Source organism: Pinus tabuliformis, chromosome 4_2, assembly GCF_031772625.1.
Source record: "Pinus tabuliformis cultivar Carrire ecotype Pingquan chromosome 4_2, CPIR1, whole genome shotgun sequence".
NCBI lineage: Eukaryota > Viridiplantae > Streptophyta > Pinopsida > Pinales > Pinaceae > Pinus > Pinus tabuliformis.
In genome coordinates this window covers 839,208,001-839,227,332 of record NC_142304.1, presented here as the reverse complement: position 1 = coordinate 839,227,332, position 19,332 = coordinate 839,208,001, and the positions used below count along the sequence as shown (strand labels likewise).

The 19,332-nt window shown below is 36.8% G+C and overlaps 2 pseudogenes; both read left to right on the top strand.

Moving 5' to 3' along the window:
* The first annotated feature begins 879 nt into the window (after positions 1 to 879).
* LOC149172291 (uncharacterized) lies at positions 880 to 15,604 on the top strand (annotated as a pseudogene).
* Positions 15,605 to 15,632: 28 nt separating this feature from the next.
* Positions 15,633 to 19,332, top strand: LOC149172290 (lysine-specific histone demethylase 1 homolog 3-like; annotated as a pseudogene).

Below are 19,332 nucleotides of genomic sequence, written 5' to 3'. Positions count from 1 at the left end.
GGTCTACCTAAGATTAGAGGATGTCCTCCAAAATTTGTTTTTAGATGCAAGATGAGGAAGTCAACAGGATACTCCCATGAATCCAAAGAGACTATAATATCTTCTAGTATTCCTTCTGGCACAACTTTAGATCTATCCGCTAACTTTAAGATTGTAGAAGTAGATCTAATGTTGTTTAAATGCAGATACTTCATTGTCTCCATAGTCATTACATTTATAGCAGTGCCCAAATCTATCAATGTGTTTGGAACTGAGAAATTATTTATTGAAATAGTAACCATAGGGTTACCAGGATCAATATATTTTTCTACTGTTGTTTTAGTAGACATGAGACTTGCTAGTTTTCAAATGAATTGGATTGTAGTAGGATCCTTCTTCTTTTTACCAGTTTTCTTGATGCATAATTCCTTTATTGTTTTAGCATATATTGGTACTTCTTTGATTGCTTTCAATAAGGGGATTTTTACATAAGCATTTTTCAGTTCATCCAAAATGTCAAATTCAGGAAGGTTCATTTCAATATTCTGCTCTACTAACCTTTCTGAATAGGGTGGTGTTTGAGTTATAATAGTTTTTCCTTTCTGAATTTGGTTTTCTGAATGTGATGTTTCAGGTTGTTCTCCTTGCTCATTTGGTTCTTCTATGATCGGAGGAGAGTCATTTTTAAGCACCTTTCTAGACCTTAATGGACATCGTTTATGGGAAGTATAGAATATGTTGGAAAATATGTTGCTTCTTCAACATTGTATGCAAGTTTATCCATTTTATTTCTTGGATATGCCACTAGCTGGGCTGGTAGTTGAGTTGGTCTAGGCTGGTTTAAAGGTAGTTGTAACTGTTGTGGTTGTGTTAGTAGTGGTGGAGAATTCTATTGTGGAAATGGCATGGACAATGGATATGCAGAATTATGTTGCAGAAATAGCATGGATTGTTGGTACTGTTGGTATTGTTGGTATGGAAATGGATGTTGATACTGTTGCTGGTAGTGTTGTTGGTATTGTTGAGGTGGCTGATTTCCATAACCATATCCTATCCAACCTTGTGCAGGTTGGTTTTGGTATTGTTGTGGAGGCCAAGCTTGCCATTGCATTGGAGTATTCCAAGAATTTTGAGGTGGATACTGATAGTTTTGTTGAGGGAATTATTGTAGATTTTGTTGAGGAATCCTTGGTTGCCAAGGTCTTCTCGGTGCTACATAATAGAGACTTTCTGTTCCTTGCACTTCTTCCATTAGATTCATTTGAAATTCCTTCAACTTTAGACTATTCTATGTTGAATGATTTTCTGTACAAAGACCAAACACTTGAACATTATCCAAAGGACATTCTCTTAATGCATGTTTCTTTCTACATTTGGGACAAAAGGTTGCTAAAATTTGTTCTTGTTATTCTTTCTTTTTGTTTGCTTTTAGAGCATCTACTTGTGTCCATAATGTACTTAGGAGATCAGTTTTGAAGTTTTCTAGCAAGCTTCCTATCTTTTCTCTTATTACTCCTCCTACTATTGATTTTGCTGCTTTTGAACTTACATCTCTCCTTCCAGTTTTTGATCTTCCTCTAGAATATTTTTGACATAATTCTGTAATTTCGTTAAATGGCAAGTTTGAAATATCACCCTTTCCTATTACATTCATAATGTCAAGGTACTCATCTCTTATACCTTTGAGAAATATTGTTCGAATGGTGTCTTGGTTTAGAGAGTGTTGTTTAGATTTTTGTAGATTATATGCAAATCTTTCTAAGTATTCTTCTAGACTCTCGTCTTCTTGTTGTGTCATTCTGAAAACATCCTCTTTCGAGTCCCTAGGCCTACAATAGGCTTGATATTTTTTAAGAAAGATTGATTTCATTTCATCCCAAGAAGCTATTGTTTGCTCTCCTAAACCCATGAACCATTTTAAGGTTGCTTCTTTCAATGTAGCAGGAAAGAGATGAAGTTTGTGTGTGTCATCGGTGTATCCATAAGTTCTACACAAGATGTCAAATTCAAACATAAAAGAATCAGGATCTTCCGTTGACATTCCATAAAAATTTGGCAATACAGAAGGTGGAATATTTTTAATTTTGACATCTTCTCCTAATACTGCACTTGTATCCAATATTGGAAAGACAAAAGTAGCTTCCTAACCACCACCATCTTCTTGTCTTTTCCTAACCTCTTCTCCTTTACTATCATTTTCTCATTTTACCTCTTCCTCTCTGTGTCTTCTCCACTCTCTTTGTTGCCTTTCATATTCAAGTCTTTGATCAGGAGTAAGAATAACAAATCCATGTCCCTCTTCTTCCATAGCTTTAGTTGTCTCAATGTCAACTTGAGGCTCAAGTTGTTCAAAAATGGTTTGATCTATTGATTCAAAGATGAATTGTTTTTCTTTAACAATTTCTTTTTGTTTTCCTGAAGTAGGTGTTATTGTTGGAGTTTGTTTTCTTTTCACCTCCCAGGCTAACAAAGTTTGTCTTTCAATTAAAATTAAGCTTTGTCTTGTTATTTGTTTTTCTTCCAATTCCTCAATTGTTGGTTTACCAGCAACTGGTGTTGTTAGCTTTGATGCTCCTACTTCTATTGATGGGGGGGTTTGTTTAATAAATCTACCTTGAGGATCTCTATCTCTAGGCATAAAGAAACATAACCAAAAGAAATGTGTCTTAATTTTTTTTTTTTAATCAAATTTTTAGTGCTTTTGTTTATCTTTCTATTTTACTATGCTGATAATTTCCTCCCTGGAAATGGTGCCAAAATGTTGAGCTAATTTATTAGCACAAATTAACACAAGTATTCATTATCAATGCAGGTTTGTAAAACTTAGAGGCAAGTCCACAATGTATGGATATCAGGTATACTCAAGCTTAGAAGATAAATTTTGAAGAACTAAAGAAGTACATATTACAAATATAAGCTTATATTAACAATTTCTAACTCACTTTTTCAATGTATGAAATATGAAATGGCTCTTAACTTAAGAGATCCATTTGTGTCCTTCTCTGTCAATTATCACTTAATGAATAGAATAACAACAGCTTAAGATTCATAAATAAGCAATGAAGGAGACTCTTAACTTAAGAGATCTTTGGGCATTTTTCATCACAATTCATTCGTCACTATGCTATCATTGGAAAACTGAAAGTACATAAAAACTGTTTGCATGTATCAAAGATGAATTCTAGTTTTGATCTATTAATTCAATAGAAGGATAATTCAACTTGAACACTTTATCGTCCCTTCTTATTAAAGTGATAAACAAACTAAGATTCACCAATAATATAAATCATCAAATATTAATTCATAAGAAAATCTAAAACAAAGCACGTAAACAAATTCTAGAGTAAACAGTTCATGAAAATTAAGCTAATCTAACAATGAAGTGTACCTAGCTTGGAGTGGGGGCCCTCCACCCTTGCTTTGCACACTTGAGGCTGCTATCAAATGCTGAAACTTCAATCACTCATCCACATCAATGAACAACAAAATGAAAGTAGAACAGGTTCTTCTAACTAATCTCCAATATCCAAATGTCTTAGCATAAAGTTATATCATAAGCCTTCAAAGTCTTGGCTTAAATAGAAGATTATGAAACAAACTGATCTAAAGTCTCTCTAACAATTATATCTATTCATATCCATCTATCTAAGTCAAATCCATCCAATCTATCACTAAAAATATGGTCAATCCCATGAAATTATAAAACTGCCCTATTTCGTAGGGATTTTCTGGGTGACTAGTCATGTTTGACCAGCCTTGACCGGGCCTAATAAAGCTTGTTTTGACCAAACCAAGTGGAATTAGTTCAGTCCTAGTTCCCAAGATTTCCATTCATGCATCCAGCTCGAGCCCAAGTGTCCTACAAATATGTCATCCACATAGCTATTACGGGAATTTCTAATTCTGTCCAAAATTGCACTTGAAATTCAATTTTCATAAAAACTTCTAGAAATTGCCAAATTAAAATTAAATACCTAAATATGCATAAAATACATCAAAATGAGATGGATGTGACAAAAAAAGGATGGAAAATATAAGGATTAAGTAGGTTTCCATAAGCAAAAATAGACCAAAACTAAGGGCCAACACTCTCCATGCATTTTATTAATCTGGTGGTAGCTTTAACATTTCAAACTCCTTTTAGATTTCCCTCCACGCATTTATTAATTTGGTGGGAATTCAAGACTTTTGTTATTTTTCCTCGACAATACGTAGCCATCCAGAATTTGTCCTCCACTACCCTAATGTAAATCTTATCATCCCAAAGCTTGGTTTAATGGCTTTCAGTGGGGTTAATATAGATTGCCTTTCTGAAATAACTTTGTAACCATTGGCATTTTTATTTATATTTTGATGGAGTAGTGTTGTGAAGTGGAGCAGCATGGAAAAATGGGGGCGTTGAAAAGTGGAATGGGTCTAGTTATGGCATGGAAAAAACCTCATGTCACTCAATCTCCTCAGTCTCAAATACTGAATGCTGGAAGGGTGCAGGGAGATGTTGTAGGTGACAATGAGCACTCGAATAGGCCATTTCCTTAGAATGCCAATGGAGCAGTGAGTCATCATTTGATGAGCCATAATTCAATGAGTAGTCCTTCTAGTAAAAGCCCTACTTCTACTTCTACTCCTCTTCCTACCTCCTCCCCTTCATCCTCATCACTTAGAAGGTTTCAAGGAAAGGATGTGTTGTCTTATGCCAATATAATGTGATCGATGAATAAATTTTCAAATGCACTTGGTCTCTATGGAATTATTCTGGAAACAGAGCCTACCAATCTCGATGAAAATGTGTCCAAATGCAAGGTCTCATTCTGAAGGCATTTGAATGCTTTGCTGAAGTTATTGTGCTTGATCCCCAGAATGCTTGTGCTCTCACGCACTGTGGATTTTTGTACAAGGATGAAGGGAACTTGCTAGATGAAAAAGAGGTTTGTTTTTCACATCTAACATTGTTTGGAATATTTTCTTTTTTTCTTTTCTTTACTTTTTTTGCGTTATTTGTTTGTTCAAGATTTTGTATAATAGTAGTTTTTTGATAATGGAGTGGGTTGAACAAGAGGTGTAATAGCCTAAACATTTTCGGGTTGAGGAGGGTCTATTTGATTGCCAAGGAAATCACCATCTTGTTAGGAGTGCCAATAATCATGACATGTGAAGGAACGATAGTCAAGGATTGTATGTCCTTTCTAAACCCCCCAAACCTCGTTTTCATTGTCCACTAGGATTGTCAAGAGTGTCATACTGTCATCATGATGTGATGTGCTAGTATATTTTGTAGATGGTGAGGGCTTTAGTGGGCTACACTAGATGTTGCAGCCTTCAAGTGGATCCTCAGTGAAGTCAACCTTGTCCTCAAACTTTTTTTTCATTTAGGGGGTGGGAAAAATAGGGTTGCAATGGAGAGCGAGCATGGATATGGTTAGGCCATAGGAACTAGGCCTATTGGCCTTGCAGAAATCTGATTCTACCACATTTCTTTGAGATCTGCTCAAACCCTAGCCATAGAGCTATCACTTTTCTCATTGTACATAAGTGTTAATGATTTTTTTCATCTTTTATAGCATATATATAAGAGAAATCAGAAATATGATGAGTATTGGGTAACTATCTGCAGATATCGACCAAATCAAAGTAGAAATGGAATTATTGTTTATCTCATGCTCTCTGAGACTTCTCACAGTCTCTGCTAAGTGGACATGTATTACATAATTGTTTCCATCTGAATGTTCTTCCACATCTGCATTATTTCTCTCTTGCACATTGTAACCTCATGCATTAAATGAGTTTACCTTTTTAGTTCACTTCTAACAGGCATCAGAGTGAGGACTTGGATTTTGTTTTGAAAACTCTATTCTCCCTTAACTGGATACTCTACACCATCCTTAAGCTATTGGATTCTGCCTTCTTCCCTCACAATACTTTTCTTCCTTCATAGACTCTATCTCCTTCACTTATAGCTACTTCGAATTGAAGCTTTCTACACATTTCACTTCACCTTCTCAAGGTGTCTGGCTTTTGTTCAGCTCAACATTCTACTTCAATTTTATTCTGACCACAAAGAAGAAAAGAATCCACTTTGCATAGGAGATTTTCTTTTCATATTGTTTTGATTTTCTTCTGTTGTCTATTTTTTGGGGGGTTTTAGCACTTTCCTTTGATTAGAAAAACAATGGACTCTTGATCTATGCTTAACTTGGAGAAACATCTCCAACACTTGGTGATTCTTCTGGAAAATCACTCTATTGTTCAACACTGAAAAAGGCTTGACCACTTTACCTTCGCAAAATAAGAGTCTTGAGTCTATTGAGCTATGGTAGCTCAGGAGGTATTCTTCACCAGCTTGGTGCTTTAGCTTGTGAAGAATATTTACACCATAAGGCATTCCCTTTTAGAACAAGTCCCCCAGCTAACACTTTGTAGCAGTATGCACTATCGGATGGAATGTGAGATGATTAAATATTTTTAGGTTGTTGGATTAATAGTTAATAGTTAAGAGAAAACTAATAGTTATGGCACATAATGGGCATGTTCAAAAAGTAATCAAAATGGTTTTTTGATGGCTTAATGCAGAGGTTTTTTCATTGCAGATGCAACAAAAACTTATCCTCCCTTTGATGATAGCATGTATGAATATTAGAAGTGGGCGGGGTTTACTCTGAGTACCTAAATTTGGCCTTCTAGTTTCCTTTCTCTTTCTATGTTACCTGAATTGTCTCCAAGAACTCCATTTGGGCTCTTGTGAAAGTATAATTGTGCTTCCTAGCAGTCTAGAAAATCTTACATCATTGCAATAACTCTCCATCTGTTTAAAGTTGGTGTATATTTACACAAGTCAAACCGCAATTTCATTCAAATGGCACTGCTCAATGGTGCATGCAAAATGCCTAATATTTTCCTCACAACTGGCCCTCGAGAATTCATACGAATTTTATTTATTATATTTTTGTGCAAATCATTCATTAGCACAGGTTGTTCTCAAGACATTCAAACTTTGAAAATCTTGAAAAAATGCTTCACAAATGAAACTGTCCTCACTGACTGGCTAGAAACAAACTCCTCTCCTTGTGCATGGATGGGTATACAGTGTATATAGGGAAGGGTTTTCTCCCTGGATTTATCCTTCATAGCTCTATGGGTAACCATATCCCCTTCAATAGGAAACCTGACATTTCTATAGAGTCTGAACTTGAGCAATGCTGCACTGACAGGGAAACCACCTTCACAGCTATGGGGTCTTCCAAAACTAGAATATCTAGACTTAAGAAACAATGATCTATATGGTGTGTTGCCCCCTAAGATTGCTAATCTTGTCAGTTTATTTTAAATTTTAATTCATTCTCTGGTAGCCTTCCTATCAAGCTCGACAATCTTGAAAATTTGAAGTATCTTTATCCCAGTCCCAATATATTTTTTGGTAGCATTCCCCCACTACCCCCCCCCCCAAAAAAAAATGGGGAATTTATTAAAATTGTTGTATCTGGATGTCATTGAAAATCCATTCTCTCGAGTTTTCCCTACTAACTTTGTCTATCTTGCTAATTTAGTCACTGTTATGAAACCAGCTCAAGAAAAGATAGAAAAGATAGATCAACGCCTTAGAATTCAGCCTCTTCAAGGGGGCAACCTCCTTTACATTACATAAATGAACAATTCTTGGATGATACAAATGACAAAACCTCCTTTCTATATATAGGAGTCTAAGGAGTCACAATATAATCCAGCCGACCTAACAATAATAATATAAAGCCACAAAAATAACAATAGAGGGATTCTATGGGGCACAGAAATAACAATATGGGGGTAATAGGGGCACAACAATATAAATAAGGGGTATAAATACAATAGTAATGGGGTAATCACTAGTATTATAGGGACCCAACATGCCCCTCTCCTTCAAAAAAGTGTTGTCCTCAACGCTTGAGTAGTTCTGGATACTTCTGCATAAAATTCTCATCCTCCCATGTGGAATCTTCAGCGGATAAGTTCTTCCACTTGATAAGATACTCTGAAATTGATCGATTTCGTAGCTGTCGAGTTCTTGTTTTTGTGACTGCTTCCGGTTCCAATATAATTTTTCCTTCCTCATCAAGTTCTGGCAATATTGTTTGAATTGGGAGCTTGTCACCTATAACCTTCTTTAAACATGAAACATGGAAAACTGGGTGCAATCGAGAAGCTGCAGGAAGCTCCAATTTGTATGCCATAGTACCAATCTTTTGCAACACCTTGTACGGACCATAATACTTTGGTGATAATTTATTATCCTTCTTAGCTTGCTTTAGGGACATTTGCTTATATGGTTGTAGCCGTAGGAATACCCAATCACCTACATCAAAACTTCTTTCACTGCGATGTTGATCTGCCTGTTGTTTCATTCTATTTTGTGCCAACACGAGGTTATCCTTTAAGAGTTGGAGGACTTGTTGTTGATGTTCGATGTGATGTTCCACTGCCTGAACCTTAGAATTTTCTCTTAAATATGATGTGATGGATGGTGGTTGATACCCATAAAGTGCCATAAATGGGGTCATTTTTGTTGCTGTATGGAAGGAAGTGTTATACCACCATTCAGCCAGAGGCAACCATTTGACCCATTGTGTCTGTTTATCAGATACAAAGCAACGAAGATATCCTTCCAAACATTTGTTTACTATCTCAGTTTGCCCATCAGATTGAGGATGATAAGATGAGCTATGAGCTAACTGAGTACCAAGACAAGAAAATAATTCTGTCCAAAAATTTCCAGTGAAAATGGGATCTCTGTCACTTACAATAATCTTTGGGTTTCCATGTAGCTTTTGAACTGTTTCCATAAATGCAGTAGAAACTGTACTGGCTTTAAATGGATGTGATAATGCACAAAAGTGTGCATACTTGGTAAGTCTGTCAACTACCACCATGATGACACTCTTTCCCTCAGACTTGGGTAAACCTGTGATAAAATCCATTGAAACCTCCTCCCAACGTTGGCTTGGAATGGATAAAGGTTGTAATAGACCCGGTGTCTTAATTGTTTCAACTTTATTTTGCTGGCAAACCAAACATTCCGCCACAAACTTTTGAATATCTGATTTAAGGCCATCCCAAAAAATTCCTTCTTAACCCTGTGGTAAGTTTTTAAAAATCCTGAGTGCCCTCCTAAGGGAGAAGTGTGCAATTCCATAAGAATCTTTTGTTTTAGCTGGGAATTCTTACAGAGGTATAAGCGATCTTTGTACCATAACGAATCATTTTTCCAGCTAAATGTATCAGAAGTACTGGAATCTTGTTGTAGCTTTCGAATAAGTGCCCACACTTCTTCGTCATTCTTCCATTCCTCCCTTGCTTCGTTTATCCAATCTGGTTGGATAATAGAAATGGCACACAACAATGCTTCCACATCCTCATCCTTTCTTGAGAGTGCATCTGCCACCACATTTTGCTTCCCTTTTTTGTAGATGATTTCAAAGTCATAACCCAACATCTTTGTGACCCACTTTTGTTGCTCTTCAGAGGATAATCTTTGTTCTAAAAAGTATTTAAGGCTATCATGATCCGTTTTTACCTTGAAGTGTCTTCCCATTAGGTAGGGTCGCCATTTCTTAAGTGCATGGAGTATTGCCAACATTTCCTTCTCATAAATAGCTTTGCTTAAAAACTTTCCCTTGATTGGACGACTTTCAAAAGCAATGGGTCTTTCATCTTGCATTAGAACAGCACCAATTCCATTTCCTGAAGCATCACATTCCACAATAAAGGTTTTTGTGAAGTCCGGTGTAGCTAAGACCGGTGCTTGGCACATTGCCTCTTTAAGATGTTCAAAGGCCTTTGTTGCTTCCGGAGTCCATGAAAATGAATCTTTCTTCAATAATGTTGTTAGAGGTGCTGCTATTCTCCCATAATTCTTAACAAACTTGCGATAATACCCTGTCAACCCAAGAAATCCTCGCAGATGCTTTATGGATGTGGGGATTTTCCATTCCTTAATGGCTTTAATTTTGCTAGGGTCTACCTTAACTCCTTCATGAGATACAATATGACCCAAATATTCCACCTCCTGGACTCCAAAGAAACATTTGGATCTTTTTGCATATAATTGTTTCTCCTCCAATAGTTGTAGCACCCTGTCAACATGTTCAACATGATCCTTCCAAGACTTGCTGTAGATTAGTATATCATCAAAAAATACTAACACAAATTTTCTAAGGAATGGTTTGAAAATTGAATTCATCAAACCTTGAAATGTTGAAGGTGCATTGGTAAGGCCAAAAGGCATGACCAAAAATTCATAATGACCCTCATGAGTTCTAAATGCCGTTTTCGGAATGTCTTCAATCTTCATTCTGATTTGATGATATCCCGAACGAAGATCCAACTTGGTGAAGTAAATTGATCCATGCAATTCATCCAGTAATTCATCAATAACAGGAATGGGGAACTTATCTTTAATAGTGAGCTTGTTGAGCTCCCTATAATCCGGACACATGCGCCATGATCCATCCTTCTTGTGCACCAATACTACTGGAGCTGAGAAAGAACTTTGACTCGGTTGAATTATACCAGCCTCTAGCATTTCTGCAACCATACGTTCAATTTCACTTTTTTGGACATAGGGATATCTGTACGGCCTGATGTTTGGAGGAACACTTCCTGGAATCAGATGAATAGCATGATCATGATCACGCATAGGTGGGAGACCCTTGGGAGTCTCAAATACCTTGGAATGATTGTCCAGGACTTTTTGGAGATCTGGAGAAATAGATGATTCCAATGTGGAAACATCTAGCGAACATAATTGTGCAATTACACCTCTTTGCTCCTTTTTTAGAAGCTTTGTCATACCATTAGAGCTGATTATCTTTCCTGGTTTCCCTGCAATACCCCTTAATTCAACTTCCTTTCCTTCCGTAGAAAATTTGATGAAAAGTTCTTGAAAATTAAAAGCTATTGTACCCAAGGATTGTAGCCATTGGACTCCTAGTACAACATCAGCACCTCCCATTGGAATGGAAAGCATTGGGCTAGTCAATACATATTCTCCCATGGATAGCTTGATATTATGGCACTTTCCAGAGCAATTTATTGTTCCTCCATTTGCAATCATCACTTGACACTCTGGTGCTGGATATAGGAAGCAATTCAATTCTTTTGCTACCCTACAATGAATAAAATTGTGGGTGCTTCCTGAATCAATCAACACTATTACCTTTTTCTTCTTGATTTGTCCTTCTATCTTGATGGTTTGAGGAGTGGTAATTCCCGCCAATGCATTACAAGATATGGTCGGATTTATTTTTTCTTCATCTAGGCTTTGTTCCTGGAGTATATCTTCTTCTTTTGACCTTTCTTGCTCCTTTTCTTCTTCCTCTTCACAATCTATGTAGAATAATTTCTTCTCAGCACACTTATGACCTTTAGTGTATTTGCTATCACAACTGTAACAAAGCCCTTTTGCTCTTTTTTCTTCCAATTGTTGTGGTGTCAACCTTATAGGTTGTGGAAGACTAGGGGCAACAACACTTCCGTCTTTATAGTTGTGAGTGGTATGCTTCCTGGTTGCCATAATTTTGCTTTCCATTTTTCTTGCTAACCTGAATGCCTTCTCTAATGAATCAGGTTCCCAAAGGCGAACATCATGTTGGATATTATCCTTTAAAGACCCTATGAACACATCAATCCTATGCTCCTCTGGAATATTTTTACCCTTATGTTCAATTTTTGGAACTCCTCAATGTGCTCCATTACTGAACCCTTTTGTTTGAGACTTATCAATTGGCTAAAAAAAGTGTTGCTTTTTGTATCTTCATAATGTGCTATCAATTCTTCCGTAAAAATTGCCCAAGTGATAAATTGTTTACGAGAGCAAAGCCATTGATACCATACAAACTGATTTGGTTCCAAATATACAGTTGCCATACGTACCTTTTGTGCGTTTTGCACATTATTGAGATCGAAGAATTGCTCCATCTGTAATATCCATGTGGCGGGATCCTTGCCATCAAACTTCCTCATATCGATTTTTGGAATATGGTGATTCTTCGATCCAACATTAGCGTCTATGGAATCATGATTAACATTTCTTTTGTTCTCATCATGAGTTTCCTTTACTACCTTTTCACCATTAGTGACCCTTTCTTGTAGCAACTTCTTCAATTCTTCCATGTCTGTCTTCAAATCTATCTTCAAATCTGCCATGTCTCTCTTCAAATCTGTCTTCGAATCATCCATCTTAGCTTCCATTCCCTTTATCTTAGATTCCACGCCACTTATCTTAGCTTCTGTTAGCTTTTGTGAGCGTGACATTTGTTGCACTTGTTCTTGTAATTTTGATATATCATGTAGCATTTCTTCCTCTTCTTCATGAGTCATGCTAGAGCTTTCAGGTTCCTTACTAGGTGTTTGCATTTTCTTTCCTCGGGGCATCAGTTACCGATAATAATGCTTTACTATGCCCTTTGAATTCTGTTAAACCAAGCTTACACAAAAATTTAAAAAAAACTACACACCTTTTTTCACTTTATAGAAGCCTGATATTGAATCTGATGTATCTCTGTAATTTTGGATCATCCAGTTCTGAAATTGCTATCTGTAGTAGCCTTCTGTGTCCTCTTTCCAATGCCACAAGTCTGAGCCAAATTGGATTCTCCAAGGAAGAGTTATGTGAAATCTCCCACAGTGACTTTCTTTTAGACTGGTTCAGTAGAGCGAACTTGTACGACGTGCCACGAGTCACTGTTTCAACCTTTGAATCTGAAACACACACACAAGAAACTACAGTCTGTCCTCTTTCTGTACCTTCTTACGAAATTTCAATCTGATCCCCAGAGAGAAAGTTATGACGATTTTCCCCAGGTCACCTGTTTTGAATGTAATTCAGGAGTCTGCAAAAAGACCAACTTCCTCAGATCATATCTCCGCCAATATCGCGCGAAAAGCTCTAAAATTTGGACCCAAGGTTCAGTGTAATTTCTTCTCAAATGGGTTTTTTTTGTGACTTCTGAAACGTCACAGAAAAACGTTATAGCGAAAATGCCACGATGACCTATTTGGAGCAGCGAAACCATAGAATCCAAAGCTCTGATACCAAATGTTATGAAACCAGCTCAAGAAAAGATAGAAAAGATAGATCAACGCCTTAGAATTTAGCCTCTTCGAGGGGGCAACCTCCTTTACATTACATAAATGAACAATTCTTGGATGATACAAATGACAAAACCTCCTTTCTATATATAGGAGTCTAAGGAGTCACAATATAATCCAGCCGACCTAACAATAATAATATAAAGCCACAAAAACAACAATAGAGGGATTCTATGGGGCACAGAAATAACAATATGGGGGTAATAGGGGCACAAAAATATAAATAAGGGGTATAACTACAATAGTAATGGGGTAATCACTAGTATTATAGGGACCCAACAGTCACTTTGGATCTCAGTTATAATGGACTATCCAGTTTGTTTCCAATGGAAATTGAGGGCATGTAAAATTTGGTCTCTCTATGGATAAGATCAAACTCATTTAGTGATGAAATACCAGTTGAAATTGGAAAACTTGTTAAGCTTAATATATTATATTTTCAAGGTTGTAAGTTCAGTGGGCACATTCCCTCAGAAATTGGAAACCTTAAATCTCTGACGAAACTTGACCTCTCAGAGAATAACCTTGAAGGATCATTACCAGACAACATTGGCAGTTTGCACAACCTTCTGTATCTAATTACTATGATTAATGGACTAAGTTGGTGGATTCCAAACACAATTGCCAATTGTAGAAAATTGCAGGTACTAGATTTGTTATTCAACGCGTTGATTGGGCCACTCCCCAATGATTTCAAAAATTTGGAGTCAATTCAGAGTTTTATTGTTGAGGCAAATATTTTGACAGGACCCCTTCCATCCTGGCTTGGTGGATGGAGAAGAGTAACTTCTATAAGGTTATCCAAAAACCAGTTTGAAGGTCATTTACCTTGGGAATTGGGCAACTGTTCATCTCTCAAAACATTGGGAATTGATGCTAATAGGCTCTATGGATCAATAACATCAGAGCTTTTTCATGCCAAGAGCCTAGCCTCTCTCTCTTTGTCACTGAATCAGTTTACAACTAGCATAGAGGACACTTTCCGAGAGTGCATGAATTTGACAAACTTGTTATTGGATGGGAACAATTTTTCTGGTGGAATCCCTGGCTATCTTTCAAGTCTGCCTTTGGTCACCTTAGACATGGCACACAATAATTTCTCTGGAAAATTACCATATGAGCTTTGGATTTCACAGACTTTTCTTGGAATATCACTCAACAATAACTTCCTTGTGGGTGGGTTGTCTCCGTCCATGTCTACTTCCAACAATCTCCAGAGGTTGCACCTTGATAACAATTATTTACAAGGATTTATTCCTAAAGAGGTTGGAAAATGAAGAATTTAACAAATTTATCACTTCATGGAAACAAGCACTGGAAAAATTCATCCTTAACTTTTTGACTATGTCAATCTTGTGGTTGTTGATTTGGGAAGTAATGATTTGTCTGGCACAATCCAAGAAAGATTGGGCAGCTAGAAATGTTGGATAACCTTGTCCTTTCTCATAATAATATTTTTGGTTCCATTCCAGGTGAAATTTGTGATGGATACAAGGAAATTTTCCCATTACCTGATTCCAAGTTTACACAACACCATGGACTGTTGGACCTTTCGTGGAACAATTTGACTGGTAACATTCCTGAGCAGATTGGGAATTGCAGCGTGATAGTTGAGTTAAATTTACAGGGAAACCTACTTACTAGTCATGTTCCTCGACAACTTTCTTGGCTTGAAAATCTGACTTTGCTAGATTTGTCCTTCAATTTTCTTAGTGGGCCCATTTTACTTGATTTCGAGAGACTCCAAAACCTTCAAGGTCTTATTTTGTCTCATAACCAGTTTTCTAGTAGTATTCCTATGGGGTTAGGAAGGATTTCAGGCCTTGTGAAGCTTAATTTAACAAATAATAAACTGATGGGCACCCTTCCTACAGTGCTTGGAAATCCAAAAAGGCTCACTCATTTAGATTTGAGCAACAACAATCTCACCAACAGTCTCTTACCATCGTCTTTTCCAAATCTGGGAAATCCTTTATTGTTTTTGGATTTGAGAAATAATAGATTTACTATAGGAAATCTATCTTCACTAGTGTTTTTTGTTGTTCATAATAATAGTATTACTGGAAGCATTCCTGTAGAGATGGCTAACCTAGCCTTGTTGATGTACTTGGACCTGTCCTCCAATCATCTTGAAGGTATCATTCCTCCCAATTTGTGTAAAATATTTGGCCTCGAGTTCATAAACTTCTCAGAAAATGCATTACTGGGAGAGATTCTCGAGAGATGTGAGAATTTTAATTTGTCATTGCTTGCCAACCCAGGACTATGTGGGCAACCAACTGGTATTGTGTGTCCCTCAGGATCCTTCTTGAGCAAAGGTGTTGTATGGGGCATAGCAATAGGGAGTACATTTTCATTGCTTTGCTTGATCTTGGTCGTTATTAGGTGGAGTATGTTGAGACAGGAGGCTTTGGTGAAAAATCCAGAGAAAAAAATGCTCACAACTCCTCTTGAACCTAGTGACTATGGCTCTATGCTTCTTGAGCCTTTATCATCCTGGCATTGAGACTTCTCATGGTCTCTGCTAAGTAGACATGTACTACTTTGTGTTTCCATTTGAATGCTCTTTCACATCTGCAGTATTGATCTCTTGCACATTCTAATCACATGCATTAAATGAGTCCACCTTTTTAGTTCGCTTTTAACATGTGTCAGAGTGGGGACTCATATTTTATTTTGGAAAATTGAAGTGCCTTTAACTTGACAATCTTCCATCATTAAGCTACTGGATTATGCTGCCTTCACTAACCATGCTTTGCTTCCTTCACAGACTTTGTCTCCTTTTCCTACAATTTCTTCCAAGTGAAGCTTTCCACACATAGGACTCCACCTTCTCAAGGTGTTCGACTTTTGTCTAGCCCATAACTCCATGCTTTCTGAAAGTTCTATTATACGTTTGAACTCTTAAATTATTTCTTGCCTACAATAAGAGTTTGTAGAAATAAATCATGAGATAATGGAAAGAGATCACAAATTTAAAATTGAAGTTTCATTTCTCTTATTTGTCAAGAAGACAATGATTCAAAGAAATCATAGAGGAAACATCATCTAGAATAGTATAGTTATAGAGAAAACCACCCAAAGAGGGGGTGCCAAAAACAAATACTACTGCATACATACTATTAAGAGCTAAAACCTTAGGAGAAATTTCATGTATAGGGGTACAAGGAAGAGAAGATCATGAATTCTTGGAGCTATTATCTGGATTTTGGAGGAAGACTGAGAAGGATATTCCTCCTCCAAGTCAACAATCATTGTATATACATCTCTACTAACATCCAAGGTTGTACAAAAGAAATCCTATATAGATGGATGACTAGATGAACTTGTGAAATGTGTTGTTTCCTGGAAGAGGCATCTCACTAATGGTGTCTAGAGGAACTTGAATTCTTGTTGGTATGACATGAACTATCTCAGGCTCTGAGATGACATTTCTATGGGGCCCCTCAAGAGGGTGGGGAAACTCATTGATGAAGAGCATATGATCCACTGAGGTCTCATGGATCTAGAATCAAAGAAGGTGTTGCACTTGGCTTGCCACATGGTGCCTCCAGTAGATGGGAGCATTGAGAAAAAATATGTGATTGTCCTAAGGGTCTCCCACATGAACAAAGATAGGCATATCTAATTTAAATATTGGAAGAAGGTCAAAACTGAGTTTTGTGATCCTTGAATAGACAGTAGAACCCCCTTTTGATCACATAATGAATGGGAATAATGGGACGATGGAGTATGAAATGTCCTTAGTCTTAGTCTCTTGTAGATGTGTAATAACCTAAGTGGGTGTTACCCAAATAACCACTTGAGCTAGACATCCAATTGACAAACTGACTTGTGAGAGGTTAGCCTATGAATATACTATATTTCTTGTTGTTACAATTTTTTGGTGTCATCTTATTAGTTATTTGAAAAATTATTTTCTTCTTTGATTTATGATAAAATTCTTGATAAACTTATTGCATTTGTCTTGTTTCAAAGGAGTTGCATCTTTGGTAGTCATTAATGTATTTCCATGCGTCTGTTATAACCTTAAAAAATAAATCTAATTAGAAGAGAATTTTTGGCTCACAATGTGCATGATTATTACTGCAGGGGTATATAAATGTTGGTGTTGTAGTGAAAAACCAAAAATGAAAGATGATTTTGAGCCAAAGCTGAAGCTTTCAAAAGAGAGTATGTAGACAGAAAATTGTGGTGACAAAGTGATTGATGGAGAAGAGGAGGTTTCTTTCATTCTTGGTCAGATTAAGGATTATGAGGAAAACCTTTCACCTGGGAAGAATCAAATTTAGGTAGAAGGTGAAAACCAAACAATGTTGCTTAATGTGGAATATGTGAAGAGAAACAAACTTCCAGAGAACTTCTCTGGGTCAACAGAATCAGATAAAATGGATTATGAAGAATGTGGTATTTCTCTTATGAAAATAGACAAAGCCCCAGTGGTTGTACCCAATACAACATGGAATTTAACTGTGGAGGCTGTAAGAAGCTCTGCTGTGAAAAATGAGGTGGAAATTGAATCTGTTGTTGCCCACAAAGATGATAAGCTAGGAACAAGAGACATTTCTGGTTGGGACTGAAAATGAAGTTTTTTTAGGAAAGGATCATGGAGTAAAAATTGAAGTGGATCCATTACTCAAAGTTCATTATGCTTTAGACCAGATAAAAAATTCTTATGGTGAAGATGAGTTTAGTGATATTGACAAAGAAAACGTTTTGCATAATCTTTGTAAGCATGATTTGCAAGTGGACTAACAAATTGATAAACAAGAATCCAAGTGAAATGCAACATCAGAGGCCAATGATGGAAATTATGTTTCAGAAAGTTGGAAAAAGATAATTGTTATTAGTGTATGGCCTTTTGAGCTAGCAATTGCTAGGTATTTACAATGGCTAAATTGTCATGTAATTGTTTTGGAAGCATGAGATAGGGTAGCTGGAAGAGTTTATACAGATTTTTCAGCACTTTCAGTGCCAATGGATCTAGGTGCTAGCATTATTACTGGTGTTGAGGAAGATGTGGCAACAGAAAGAAAACTAGATCCATCTACATTGCTTTGTACACAGCTTGGCCTGGAGTTGACAGTGCTAAATAGTTACTTCCCTCTATATGATTATGTGACTGGTCAAAAGTTCCTGCCACCTTAGATGAGGCACTTGAAGCAGAGTATAACATCCCACTTGATGATATGGTGATTCTTATTGCTCAGAATGGAGATGTAGAAATGCACATTTCTCTAGATGAGGGGTTAGAATATGCTCTAAAAAAGGATGCATTACTTGATCAAGCTCAACTGGTTTAGAGTTGGCAAGCAGTAAAGGTCTTCTTAACAATTCTGACTGTCAAAGCACAATTTTGGATTCCTCAGCGGGAGACTTAGAGGCATTGAGTGCAACAGTTGATTCTAGCATAAAGGCAGTTTCTGAAAGTAACGTTTTAATAGTTGCAGGTATGGAAAATGGAATTAACATGGAATCTCAACCTGATAAACTAAATTTATCTGACAATTCCAACATGGAATAATAGAGCCTCAATCCACTTGAGAGATGAGTTATGGATTGGAATTTTGCGAATTTGTAGTATGGTTGTGCAACAAAACTTATTTGGGTTTCACTCCCTTACTATAATAAGGATTATACTTATGGAAGTTTTGGAGGAGATCATTGTATGATTAAAGGAGGTTATAGCACTATTATGGAGGCATTAACTGAAGGTCTTAATATTCAACTAGGTCATGTTGTAACAGAGATTTCATACTCTACGAAGGACCCAAAGTCAAAAGGTGGAATAGAGAGAGAGGTCAAAGTTTGCACTGAGAATAATCAGGAGTTGTTGGTGATGTAGTTCTAATAATTGTACCCCTTAGCTGCTTGAAAGAAAATACAATAGAGTTTTCACTAGCTCTTCCAGATTGGAAATTAGCCTCCATTCAACAACTTGGATTTGGTGTCTTGAACAAGGTAGTTATGGGATTCTCGAAGGTATTTTTGGATGAGAGTGTGGATTATTTTGGGGAAAATACAAAGAGAACAGAGTTATGAGGCTGATGTTTTATGTTTTGGAATCTGAAGAAAATAGTTGGTGCACCAGTTCTGATTGCTATTGTAGTTGGAAAGGTTCCAATAGATGGCCAAGATTTAGAAACCTCCGATCATGTTAAACATGCAGTCATGATCCTCCGAAAGTTGTTTGGAGAAACTAATATACCAGACCCCATTGCATTTGTGTTATAG